The sequence below is a fragment of the Spinacia oleracea genome, chromosome 3 (genome assembly GCF_020520425.1).
Source record: "Spinacia oleracea cultivar Varoflay chromosome 3, BTI_SOV_V1, whole genome shotgun sequence".
In the NCBI taxonomy this organism is placed as follows: Eukaryota; Viridiplantae; Streptophyta; class Magnoliopsida; order Caryophyllales; family Amaranthaceae; genus Spinacia; species Spinacia oleracea.
Window position 1 is genome coordinate 88468911 of NC_079489.1, and position 13790 is coordinate 88482700.

Genomic DNA, 13790 nt, shown 5'->3' on the forward strand with positions numbered 1-13790 from the left:
AACAGATAATCATAGCCTATGATTCATCCGAGCACGGCCATGCATTTCACAGTTTCTAGCTCTCCGAGTGGCCTTGTACAACTTTTAAGCATCTCATCCCGATTTATGGGAGGACAATCCCAATCTTGCGATCTTGAGATTAGACTTCGTTTGATAGGTGATTACCTGAGCGTTGCCTTTATAGCCTCCTTTTACGGTGCGACGGTTGGTCAACGTCAAAGCAACCAGTTCTCAAACAAGTAATCTCAAATCACTTAGGTATTGAGGATTTAGTGTCTAATAATTTAATGAAATTTACTTATGACAGATTTTCATCTCTTACAGTAAAGTTTCATAGGTCTTGTCCGATACTAATCTTCCCAAAGTAAGTATCTATGCAAATGATTATGACATTGCCATGTCCACATAGTTCAAGAAACAGAACTACTAGTCATCTTGCATTCTAATCGTCTAACGTTTTCTATGCGTCCAATTTTATAGAAAGCTCCGATTAGGGACCATTTTCAACCTTTGACATTCAAGTTCACTTGATAGACATTTCTTAGTCACAGGACTGGTCCTGACAGTCTATCTTGAATATATCGTCAAATTGAAGGGACTCATCATTTAATACTAAACCAAGATTAAGTGGAATATGAAAATACATTTCATATATGATAAATGTTCAACCCCAATGTTTTATAACCATGGGCCTCAAACCCATCTTCTAAAACAATTCATGGAATTCAAAGCTATGCTTGATTTCCTGTGCTACAACGTGAGTGTTGCTTCTCACTTGTTGCATAGGTTTAGTTATCATGCTTTGCCAATCTTAATATCCTTTTCATCGAATGTTCTTCGAGATATGATGATAAGATCTTTTCGAGTTTGTTTATTATGTGATCTAGTCTTTCTTACTTCGATGGTGGTTTTACTCACTTTGTAATGAAGAACCATCAAGTTAGCAGACGTTTTTCTTGCTTCAAGAGTGGTTCTACGCATTTTTCAATGAAGAACCATCAAGCCAGCAGATAGGTGATCTACCCAAGTTCAGTGAAGAACTTTAAACAACCCTGTTTTATTGCTTCTTAGGCAATAATTACTTTTACTTCAACTGTATAGGTTGCTAGTGATGCTTTGTTTGGATTTACCTATCCAAGCAGTTCATAGATATGTGGAAGACTCTCCAACTATATCTTAAACATAGAAATTATTATTTTAATTTCCCACGCAACAACTTATGGTCTCCAATCCATGTTGCCATTTCAAAACACGATGCTCTATAGCTCGTCCTTATCAATGGTTAACTCCAAAGGGTCTTGCTTGATCCTTTGCCAGTGTTTATGCGTGTAGCATCAATATTTAGCATATCTTTATTTCCTTGAATCAAGAACTATTCCTATGTACCTTTTCAAGTACCATAAGTATTCTTGATCTCAATCTAGTTGATCTTCACTTAGATCAATAGAGATTGGTATATGTTCGTCATGCCTAAAGTCATACGATACGTTTTTGGCGATCCTCATATTATATCATACATGATAAATTCTTTTGCAGAATAATTCCCAATTGAATTCTATTCATGTAACTTTAGCTTATCTAGTTTCAGTAGATACTAAATTCAGCTAAATTCTTTGACATATAATATAGGTTAAGAATCCCATTTAGACTCTTTGATGTTTAACTTAGTAAATGCTTATACATAGTTCAAACATCCTTTACTTAGATTTATTCACGTGGGTCGAATATCTCCAATGGAGACTTTCGTGTTTGATTTAGTAAATGCCATTTACTTAATCCAAAACAATATCATAAGATCTTTGTAAATAGATCTTAATACCCAGTATGTACTAAGTTTCGCCTTGGTCCGTCATTGATGAATAATCTCAAATCTAAGTATTTAGCATTTGAATGTTATTTCACAATAGAGAGATATGTGTGTGATACACATAGGACCAATTAAGTTTTATGTACTCCCACTAAATTTCTTATATATCTATAAGAATCATGTACATTTTATGAAACTAAAATACTTATTAGCTTCACTAAAATACAGTTCTAATTCCCAATTGCTTGCTTAAATCTGGACTTAGATTTCATAAGCTAGCTTTCCTTTTCAAGCATTTATTTGGATCCACAAATCCTATGATATACCATGTACATAGTTTATTCCAACATTTGATTGAGGAATACGTTTTGTCATCCAATTGCCATATGTACCAATATGCAATCATTGCTTGAATTATAGACTTAAGCATTATGATTTTGCATGAGGTTTCAACACAATCCATGCCATGAATTTGCTTGTAACCTTTAGCAACTAATCTAGCTTTGTGTGTGAACACAATTCCATGTTTGATGGTTTTTATCCTTAAAACAAACTTGCAACCAATAGGTGTGAAACTATTCTTGCAAATCAACAAAATTTCAATTTTGTCATCAAAACATTGAGTATGTTTTATGGCCTCTAACCATTTAAAACATTTGAGTCTATATATGGCCTCTAACCATTTTAGGGAATCTGGGTTTCGTCATAGCTTTGTTACAAGTCACAAACTCATTAATCTACATGATAAGAGTTTGACTGCAAGTTGTAGGTTTCTTCACTATTTAATAGAAGAATCTCATAGTTTCATTGACCTGATCTCTATGTTTCTTCACTATCTAATAGAAGAATCTCATAGTTTCAGTGACTTGAATTCTATGCCTACTTGGGTATAGAACATCAAACAATAGAATATCAATAGCCACTTGAAAGTCCTTTGGATATTCTGTTCTCCTTGAAGCACTTGTAAAGTCTTCTAAGAGATGTCTATTCTTTAAAGCCACTTCTAAAGTCCTTAAAGAATAAGTTCGGATTTTCTGAAGCACTTCGAAAAGCCTCCGAAATGTCCGTTTATGTTTGTTGTTCGCCTCGAAAACTTTCGAGGTCTATTTTCTCCCACTTGTCATTTTGGAAACGAATCTCCAAAAGGACATTATTTCGAGCAAACAAACATTATGTTCTCAAAAATTCGTGGTAGAAACAATACCCTTGTGTCTCATTTGAATAAATCACAATGAAACATATATCTATACTTGGGCCTTAGTTTGTCGAATGACAAACACTAAGCTCCCACTGAGTTTAGCAACTCTTTAGATATATTTAATTGAAAAGATATCCTGAAATTACTTTTCAATAGCTTTGACGAATTTGGTTTAGTTTGGTGGTAGTTGAGCATTTTGTTTTAGAAATTATAGGAAAAGTTTTTATGATCCATCATTGATCGAATCAAGTACTAATTGACTTCGATTATTCCAACTAAGATATGCCATATCTTATGGACCTAGATTGTGAAATTACAACACACAATCATTGATGATCGTATTTGGTCTCAAGTAATCATCAACATGATCTAACCTAGATCTTTATGATTTCTTGCCAAGTGGATTTTATACTTCTGAATGTTTGAACTAGCCAAACAGATTCAACTTATATCACATTTGAGTAAATAAACCTATATTCACTCAAATCCATGTGAAATAATAAAGTCATAAAACCTTTCTTTAGCTTTGAACTCTATCGTCTAGGCGTTCTAACAATAGTTCATATTCTTTGTTACTTTCAACAAGTAAGACTAGCTTGTCTTAAGTTGATCTAGAAATCAACCAACTTTCAAAAGTCCATCAAAATAGAGCTTATGAATGTTAACTTGTTGATATGGTCTAAGCAACAATGCCAAAGATTAATGGAACTCAAATCAAGGGTTTGATTTGAACCTAGTAAAGTTCTTTAAAGAGTTGTTTGTTTTAATCAAGCATATTGACTCAACCTGTAATTGACCATTTCATTCAAATAAACAAACAAACAAGCATTGTTTTTGTTCTTCTGAATGTGAGTCTTTCTGTGTTTGAAGCAGAAATTTAGGTATGCTGATTATGGAACAAAATAGCCATTTAGTTCCAGCCTTTGAAAGGACTTAAAACAAACTATATGACCCTACAACTAATGTAGCATTGCCATGCTTCATTTCCCACTTGTAGGTCATTAGTGTATCCTAGCTTCCATTGTTTGAGTTATTACCGAAGTAAGAACCTCAAGCGGTATATGATACCAAGGAAGTTTGATTGCTAGGTCACTTCTCTTTAAACATAAACTTATAGGTAGAAACGAAATCGTAAATTCCTTTCATTTGTTCCTTTGTTTTCCTATTTCTTGTACCCTTTCTTATAGTCTTAAGAATTGAATTCTTTAGTGTTGACTTTTATACTTTGTTAGACATGTCCAATGTCACCAACAAGGTTCTTTACCATTTTAATTTATGTTGAATATTTTGTTTCAACTAGATGATCTTACCAGAAGCTTCTAAAGTTCTCTAAGCATCGATCTATTCGAATGTCTAGGGACTAGACTCATTCGAGAATTAAATGGACAAAGATATTAGGTTGTTAACCATTGGTAAAGCTGAGCGTATTAAACTCAATGCTTTATGATCTCAAAACTACATTGTATTTTGAATTCACAAGCACCAATTGGTTTGCCATTCGATTTTGATATTCGAAAACAACCATAAAAGTCGCTAAAAGAAACGTACATTTTAAATTGCTCACTTTCTCTCATTTCCGTGAATCGTTCTTGGATTCACTACCAATCGAGGAAATTTACTGTTACCTTTCTAAAAGGATTTACTGCAGTGCAAGATATTTAATTATAAACAATAATTAAAACATTCATTGAAGCATGCAAAGTCTAAACATTTATCATGAATAATAACTTGAAATTAAAGCAACCATGCAATTCAAACAAGTCATTAGCATTTTATTCGAATTATGTGTTCCGGCAGGTGTGAATAAAATGATTCCAAGACCCTAAAACCATTGAAGAATTAAGCACAGTTTGTCGACTCAATTCTAAAACATTTTAGGTAAGCAAAAGCCTTTTGCTAATAGTCTAGAAACTACTCTTGGTTGATAGGCACGTCTAAGAACTTATTAGGTAAACCTATCGATTTTGCCACGACATAAAAGGACTCCTTACTTATATCGTTGAGTTTCACCAAAACTAACATGTACCCACAATTATTTGTGTACCTTGCCCCTTTAGGACCAATAAGTAACACCTCGCTGAGCGAAAACTATTACTAGATTGATGTAAAGGATATCCAAGCAAGTGTATATTTTGGCATGGCACCTTTTAACTCAATTTTTAAGTTTGGAACTTAAGGCTCTTACTATGTTGGTTAGATTTTAAGTGAACTAAAATCCTTAATCATGCAACATAATCAAGCTTTTGATCTCATGCATTTTAAGACATATTTAAAAGCAATAAATAACTTAAAACATGCATAAGATAAATGTGATCTAGTATGGCCCGACTTCATCTTGAAGCTTTAACTTCAAGGTCCGTCTCGAAAATCTCCGTGGGAGGCACCATTTTCTTCAAATAGGATAAGCTATAATTAAAACTAATTACAACTATTTGATGGTACGCAGACCATATTTGAATTGAAAAACAACTTTGGTACTTTAGACCAATTACATTCAAATTAATGGTACGCAGACCATATTTTCTATCCTATTTGGGCCATACTAGTCACTTCATAACCTGCAAAACAGTACATATACAATATATACCATTCACCCATTCATTATCATGAATGGCCCACATAGCTGGTTAGTAAAACACATTATGCATCACGTAAACATTTGCAGCAATTAATCAAGGGCACCAATAATCTACCAATTATTCAGTCCTTATTAATTCTAATCAAGTTGTTTTAACCTTAAGGATTTGTAGACCTAATCAAGAGTTTATGACTAAAAAGCGCTCCCACTTAAATCAATAAATTCATATGCTTTACTAATTTTAAACATAAAAATGTATTTCTAGTCTAACCGGAAACATACAAATTTAATTAAAATTTAAAGCTCATATAAATTTATAATTGAATCCAAAAAGTTTAATTTAATTTCAGTCGTTATTTAAATTAATTCATGATTTTAATTTTAGTAAAATAATTAGAATAAATAAAATTTATTATAATTACAATATTCAAAATTAAAATCCAAGAAAATAATTTAAATTATTAATTTTAAAATTAATTAAAATTACGTGAACTGAAATTTTCAAATTAAACATTCAAAACGATCTAATCGTAACGCAAACACCCTACGAATTGCACGCCCATGGGCCGCACGCACACAGCCATTGCTGGCCATGTGCGCGCAGCCCATGCGCTCGTCGCATAGCTGCTGCATCTCCCATCGCAAGCCATCGCACGCTGTGGTGCTCGCTGCGCGCGCCAGCGCTCATCGCACGCGAGCCATCGCTCGCAGTGCGCGCTCGCCAGCGCTCGCTGCGCGCGCTCCGTAGCTCGCTGTGCGCGCGAGCCATCGCTCGCTGGGCGCGAGCCATCGCTCGCTGGGCGCGCGACATCGCTCGCTGTGCGCGCGAGCAACGCTGGGCGCAGCGCTCGTGGCACGCGAGCTTGCGCTCGTGGCACGCGAGCTTGCGCTCGCTGCGCGCGAGGCTGCGCGCTCTTGCGCGAGGCAGTGCGCGTTGCGGCGCAGCTCGCTTGCTGCCCACACGCGACTGCCTTGGCTTGCCTTTCGCCCATGCCCATTTTTTCATAGCTCGTGGCCCACGACACAAGGCAGGGCTGCTGCCTTGTGCTCGTGCACCATGCCTTGCTCATTGCATTGGTGCCGCACGGGCGACGAGCTCCCTTGCTCATCGTCGCATGCCCGCATTACACAACACCCCTTAAGGGTAACACGAAGCGTCCATTGCTTTGTGCGTGCAAGTTATATGAACGAATCGCATAAAAATTTAAAATTTATATTTAAAATTAATGACAAATTAATAAATAATATTAATTTCATAATTTTAGGGCGAAAAAATCGAAAATTTATTATTCAATTGATTTCCGATTGTTATGGATTCAAGTCTAGGTCATAAAAATTTAAAATTTATCATAAATTTACAATTTTTATGGTGGTTTTTAATCATAGGTTTCTAATTAAATTATAATTAATTATGAAAATCAAATTAATTCTAAATTATTCTAATTTTCAACAAATTAATCATAATTACAAATTAGATTGCATAATTAACAAGGCTAGGCATTCAAACTTGTTAAACATATACAGTAGGTCAATAAAAAATTCAAGATTTATCAACAAGAATCGCAAATATTTAATTTAACATCTTAAATTTACGAAATTTTGCATTCGAAAAACTAAAAACTTCGAAAAGTCATAGTTAGGCTTCGAATTTGAGAATTCTGGGTTCGGCAGAAAAATACTTTTTTTGTCAAAATTTTAGAATGCCTTTTACATGCGGAATTGACACAAAAATCACTCGATTTGGATGAGTAACGAAGAAACTGCCGAAAAACTGCGTACGTATAATTAAATAAACGCAATTTGCAATTAATTAACAATTACGAAAATTAATCACCCCTTTTAATTCTTGCAAATTTGTAATATTTAACCATGTTCATGCAAATTAGATTATGAAAATAATAAGGGGCTCGTGATACCACTGTTAGGTTATGATACATATGATATTACATAAATCATGCGGAAACAACCATTAACCCAGGAATACATATTATTTACACATAATCATATAGCATAATTTAGATGCATACTCTTTGTTGCGTGCCCTCCCTAGCTGCGCCCGAACCGAGCAAGAACAAGTCTTTAGGACTCCAAGTGTCGTCCCTCCGTAGATAGTCCACAGCACGTCCGGATCCGCCTTAAGATTGACCAACTAGAATCGCCCTTAAGGTACTAGAATTTTCGGCACTTTTGAGCAAGATGTGTGACTGAATTTCTCTCTCAAAAACTCACTTTGAATACTTTTAAAACTCGTTATAAATTGTGAACCCAGGCCACATATTTATAGGGGTATGGAAAGAGAATTGGAATCCTATTAGGATACGAATTAATTAAACTTAGAATCCTACAAGAACTCTAATTAATTAATTTATCAAATAGAATTAGGAATTTAATCATTAACCGAACTCTGCACGTTTTAGGAATCGTGCATGAACACAAACTCACACACACACACACGGCAGCCACGATGGGCCGCCCATGCGCGTGCGTGCGAGCAGCAGCCCACGCAGCGAGGCCCACGCAGCCGCGGCCTTGGCGCGCGCTGGGCCTGCCTTGCGGTAGGCCTGGGCGCTGCCTTGGCTGGGCTTGTGGCGCGCGTTTGGCTTGCTGGGCGATGGCCTGGCTTCGAGCTGGGCCCTCGTCCGGCAGGCCTCGTCCGATGCTCATTCGTACGATACGCTTCCGATTAAATTTCCGATTCCGGAATTCATTTCCGATACGAACAATATTTAACATTTCCGATTCCGGAATTAATTTCCGTTTCGAACAAATATTTAATATTTCCGTTTCCGGAATTATTTTCCGATTCCGGCAATATTTCCGATTCTGACAATATTTCCGTTTCCGGCAATATTTCCGATTCTGGCAATATTTCCATTTCCGATAATATTTTCCGATACGTACCATGTTTCCGTTTCCGGCAACATCTACGACTTGGATAATATTTATATTTCCGATACGATCCATATTTCCGTTTCCGGCAATATCATCGTTTCCGGAGTATTCATTTCTTGCCTGTGACGATCTCAGCTCCCACTGAAACCAAGATCCGTCGATTCCGAATATCCATAGATGGAGTATTTAATGCCATTAAATACTTGATCCGTTTACGTACTATTTGTGTGACCCTACGGGTTCAGTCAAGAGTAAGATGTGGATTAATATCATTAATTCCACTTGAACTGAAGCGGCCTCTAGCTAGGCATTCAGCTCACTTGATCTCACTGAATTATTAACTTGTTAATTAATACTGAACCGCATTTATTAGACTTATCATAGAATGCATACTTGGACCAAGGGCATTATTTCCTTCAAGTTTAATAAAGAAGTAGCTTCGAACGGGTAAGATAAAATATCCTCAAAAGGAAAGAAAAGGGTGATGGGAGCCAACCATACACCAAATAATAATAAGTCGGACTCCTACCGACAGTCGGGCCATACCGACGGAATTCCAATGCACAACGGCACAAAAAAGAAAGAATGAAACAACGTCTTGTATCATTCAAGGAGTACAAGTTGTCCGGCAAGACTCCCCCCATTGTTCATACTCGAGGTATATATATACGTTCCAAGAGTTTTGAAGCTCATTAGGGTTACACTTTACGTTAATTAGTATGTTATGATCAAGACACAACCAAAGACATAACTCACAAATAATTCAACAAGTACACCAACACATAATACAACCATGACACTTTATTTTAATCCTTTAGGACTTGTGATCAAACATAAGACTCAAGTGAAATTACTCCCATTTTTCCTTCTCAAAAACACTGTTTGAGATAACCCGACATTGCCCATTAACAAGCGGGGTGTGCCCTTAGCACGAATTGTCCTTAGTTTAATTCACATAGACTCTCTAAACATATTCTACACTTGCGGTAGAATAAATAATGCACTCGGCAATATTCAATAGGCTCAAAGTATGCTAGACATCCCGTACTATAGCATAATCATAATAACTTGCATGCGCAACACTCATACATGCATACCAACTTGAACAACATGCTTGACATAATTCAACGATTATAAAAGTCCATAACATGATAGTTCAATAGAACCTATAAAGCATTAACCAATCCATAACATGCTCATTCACGTAGGATACATAGATTCAATAACAATTCCCAACATGCTTGTTCACACATCAAACATGATTCCATAATAATAATATGTTCGTTCCCAATATCAAACATGAATGCAGAATAATGACATATTCATTCCCAATCATCAAACATGAATTCTCAACACTTTAAGTTCCCATGATTCACAATCAATATACTTCATAAAGTCCTCAAGGGATGGGTGGTCACCCTAGTCTTGTACGTACCTGGAATACCTAAGTACGGGGGCCAATGTGCGAATCACGACTCACTAGAAATCAACTCCTATAAACACAATGGAGAAACTTAATTATTATCCATGTTTACTAAATTTCCAGCAACCTTTGTTTTAATTAGAAATTAATCGTTATTCATTAAATTGATAGTCTCAAATAGTCAACTCAAGTTCTAGTATAAAAACATTGACTTTTTGACCTTAAAATCATTAAAAAAATCAACACTTTAAAGCTTTATAATAAATCTGAAAATTTAAGTTGATTCCCATAATTTAAATCGTCATTAAATTATGTGAATCAATCGCCTAAATAATTGAAAATAAAATCCTATCAATAGGTCATCAATAAAACCATGTTTTGACCATAAAAATTGACACTTTAATTAATTATTAAATCTGAAAATAATAGTTCGTACAATTGAAATCAATCCCATCAATTCAAATACGAAAACATTATAACACGCTGTTCATAACCGTTGCCAACAATTTAAATAATCCAAAACAATAATAATAATAATAATTCAATAATTTAAATACGGAATTGGAAAAGGGATAAAAGTATACGGAGTATACGGAACAACGAACAACACACACAACACACACTTGAGTGTGTGTTGTGCGAGGCAGGCAAGGGACGCCACAGCAGGGCTTCGGCTTTGATGCACGACAGGCATGAGGGAGAGAAAAAGAGAGGCGAGTGTGTGTGGGCGAGGCCAACAACGCACAACAACAACAAGAACAACACACAGCAACATCACGCGGCTGTGCTGCTGTGCAGGTCGAGGGGCGTGAGAGGCGAGAGAAAAAGAGGGAGTGAATTACTGCAGCAGGATTTTAGAACGCTCATAACTTCTAATCTATAACTTGGAATCGACCGATTTTCGCGTAAAAGTTCAAGAACTTTTCGAGATCTACAACTTTGAAGAAGAAACCTTTTTCTGAAAACGAACAGAAGTAGGAGAAAAACATCCAAACATAAGTTCAACGAAAGGAGGAAGAATTTAGGGTTCGGGTTTTACTTTTAGGTTTAATGAATAATAGTGAGCGATTTTGAGGGTGAGCACCTATATTTATAGGCTTAGAAAACTCCAAGATGGGCTAGGCTTTAGGATTCCCTTTCGGGCTTCATTAAGCATAGGATGGGCTTGTTTAATTTGTTTGGACTTGAACTTGGGATTGAATTGGGCTAGATTCATTAAAATCGTTTTACTTTTGAAACCCAATTAAATTCCCAACATTAAATAATAAATTCGTTTGGTAATAATTAGACTAATAAATATTCTAATTAAATAAAAGTTGGAAAATTTGGTAATATTAATCCAACCTTTGGCCGGTTTTCTTTTATTAATCCCACCTACGACATATTTTTTAATAATCCCACCTTTACTACCCAACGACTTTTATTAGGCTTAAGTGACCGATAATCGGTGAAAAAGTCATCGAGATGGTGATGAATTGATGATGATAACTGAATATATCGAGAGAGAGTACTGCCACGTAGGGACATATTACCTCCTATAATAGGTTTATGACGTGTTTGGCCCAATAAAAGTCGTTGGGTAGTAAAGGTAGGAGTATTAAAAAATATGTCGTAGGTGGGCTTAATTAAAGAAAATTGGCCAAAGGTTGGATTAATATTACTAAATTTTCCTAAATAAAATACATTTAAATGCGTTTTAAATTCTAAAAATCATAAAAATACTTTATAAATATAATAAAATATATTTATAATATACAGAAAAATACGAGGTATTACAGTCTACCCTCCTTAAAAGAAGTTTCGTCCCGAAACTTTGGCACGGAAATCATAATTTGGAATCAAAACTTGAGACTTTATGAGACTTTATTGCGTTTTCTTTGCAAAAATTTTTAGTTGCTGTACTCTGTAAGTAATTCAACATGGCACTATGAAGTGCAATTTCCATAGAAGGCACTAAATTAAGCACAAAATAAGGGAAAATAAGGTAAAAGCGCAAAATTCTACCGCACTCTACCACCCTTAAAAGAAACGAGTTACGCCCCCGTAACTCAACTACCCTTGGGAAATAGCTAGGGATACTTCTTTCTCGTATCGTCCTCTGCTTCCCGGGACCACAAAATTTCATTAGACCACAAAACTTTCACAATATTAACACCCTTAGTTCATGTACTACGCACTTTACAATCCAGGACTTTGACAGGTCTTTCCTCGAAAGATAAGATTTGGTCTAATTCTATGGTTTCCGGTTGCAACACATGCGACTTATCCGGAACATACTTTCTCAATTGAGATATATGAAACACATTACGCACTCTATGCAGGTCCATGGGTAAGGCTAGTCTATAAGCTACCTTTCCTATCCATTCTAGGATTTCATATGGGCCTATATACTTTGGGCTAAGCTTTCCTTTCTTGCCAAATCTCATAACACCTTTCATTGGTGAAACTTTGAGTACAATTTGTCACCCACTAGATTTTTTTTGTCAAGTATGCATAGCTCTTTTGGCGATCTTGCGCTGCTTGAATCTTTGATTGAATAGTTCTAATTTGGTTCATTGTGTCCTCTATCATTTGAGGTCCTAACACCACTGTCTTACTGACGTTGTTCCAACATAGTGGACTTCTACATTTCCTTCCATACAAGGCCTCAAATGGTGTCATTCCTATACTGGCATGATAGCTATTGTTATAGGAAAATCAATCAAATCTAAACTATCTTCCCAACTTCCTTGGAAATCAATTTCACGTGCACGAAGCATATCCTCAAGTGTCTAAATGGTTCTCTCAGTTTGTCCATATGTGGATGGATGGAACACTATACTCATTTTCAATGCCGTACCAAAGTTCTTCTGTACACTTTCCCAGAAGATTGAAAGAAACCTTGAATCCCTATTTGGCACGATATCCTTAGGAATTCCATGTAGTCTCACAACATACTTAATGTAAGCCTTAGCAAGTTTCTCCATATTTCCAGGTCTCCTTCATTGGTATAAACACTGTTGGCTTGGTCAGTCTATCTACCACAACCCAATTGGTGTCATTTCCTAACTTTGACTTGGGCAAACAAGTGACAAGGTCCATTGAAATACAGTCTCATTTCCAACTTGAAAATTAAAATGGTTGAACCTTTCCTTGAGGTCTCTATGTTCTATTTTGACCTTCTGATAAGTCAAATATCTAGCTACAACTCAGCTACTTCATTCGTCATTCTTGGCCATTAATAGACACTTTTCAGATCCTTATACAACTTGTCACCACCTAGGTGAACAGAATATGGTGTATTATGACCTTCTCTCATGAGATTTTCTTTAACTCTTCGCACATTTGACGCACACATCACCTTCCTTTGTGCCTAAAACTTCCATCAACATGGATCTAAAAATCTATTTTCTTCCCTTGCAAAATATTTTCCTTGATTCGCTCCAAGTTGACATCTCCAATTTGATTCTCCTTAATATCATCCATGCAAACAATATGGCTGCTAGCTCTATGTCATGGGTAGGGTACATTAGGTTTATACGCATTATAGGTATCATTTCCATCTGATAGAGTTAACACTGACACGGTTGTCAAACACATCTTTAGAGCTTGGAATGCTTCCTCACAATTCTCATTCCACTCAAACTTAGCTTCTTTCTTCATCAAAGTAGTCATGGTTTGGCTATCTTAGTGAAATCTTGCACAAGCGGCTATAATATCCAGCTAAACTAAGAAAACTTCAAATTTCAGTGACTCTCTTTGGTGTAGGTCATTCGCTAACAACTTTAATCTTGCAATATTCACTACAACTTCTTTTTTAGACACTAGATACCCCAAAATGTGACAGTCTCCATCCAGAATTCACTCATCGATAATTTGGCATAAAACCGGTTATCCCTAAGTGTACTTAACA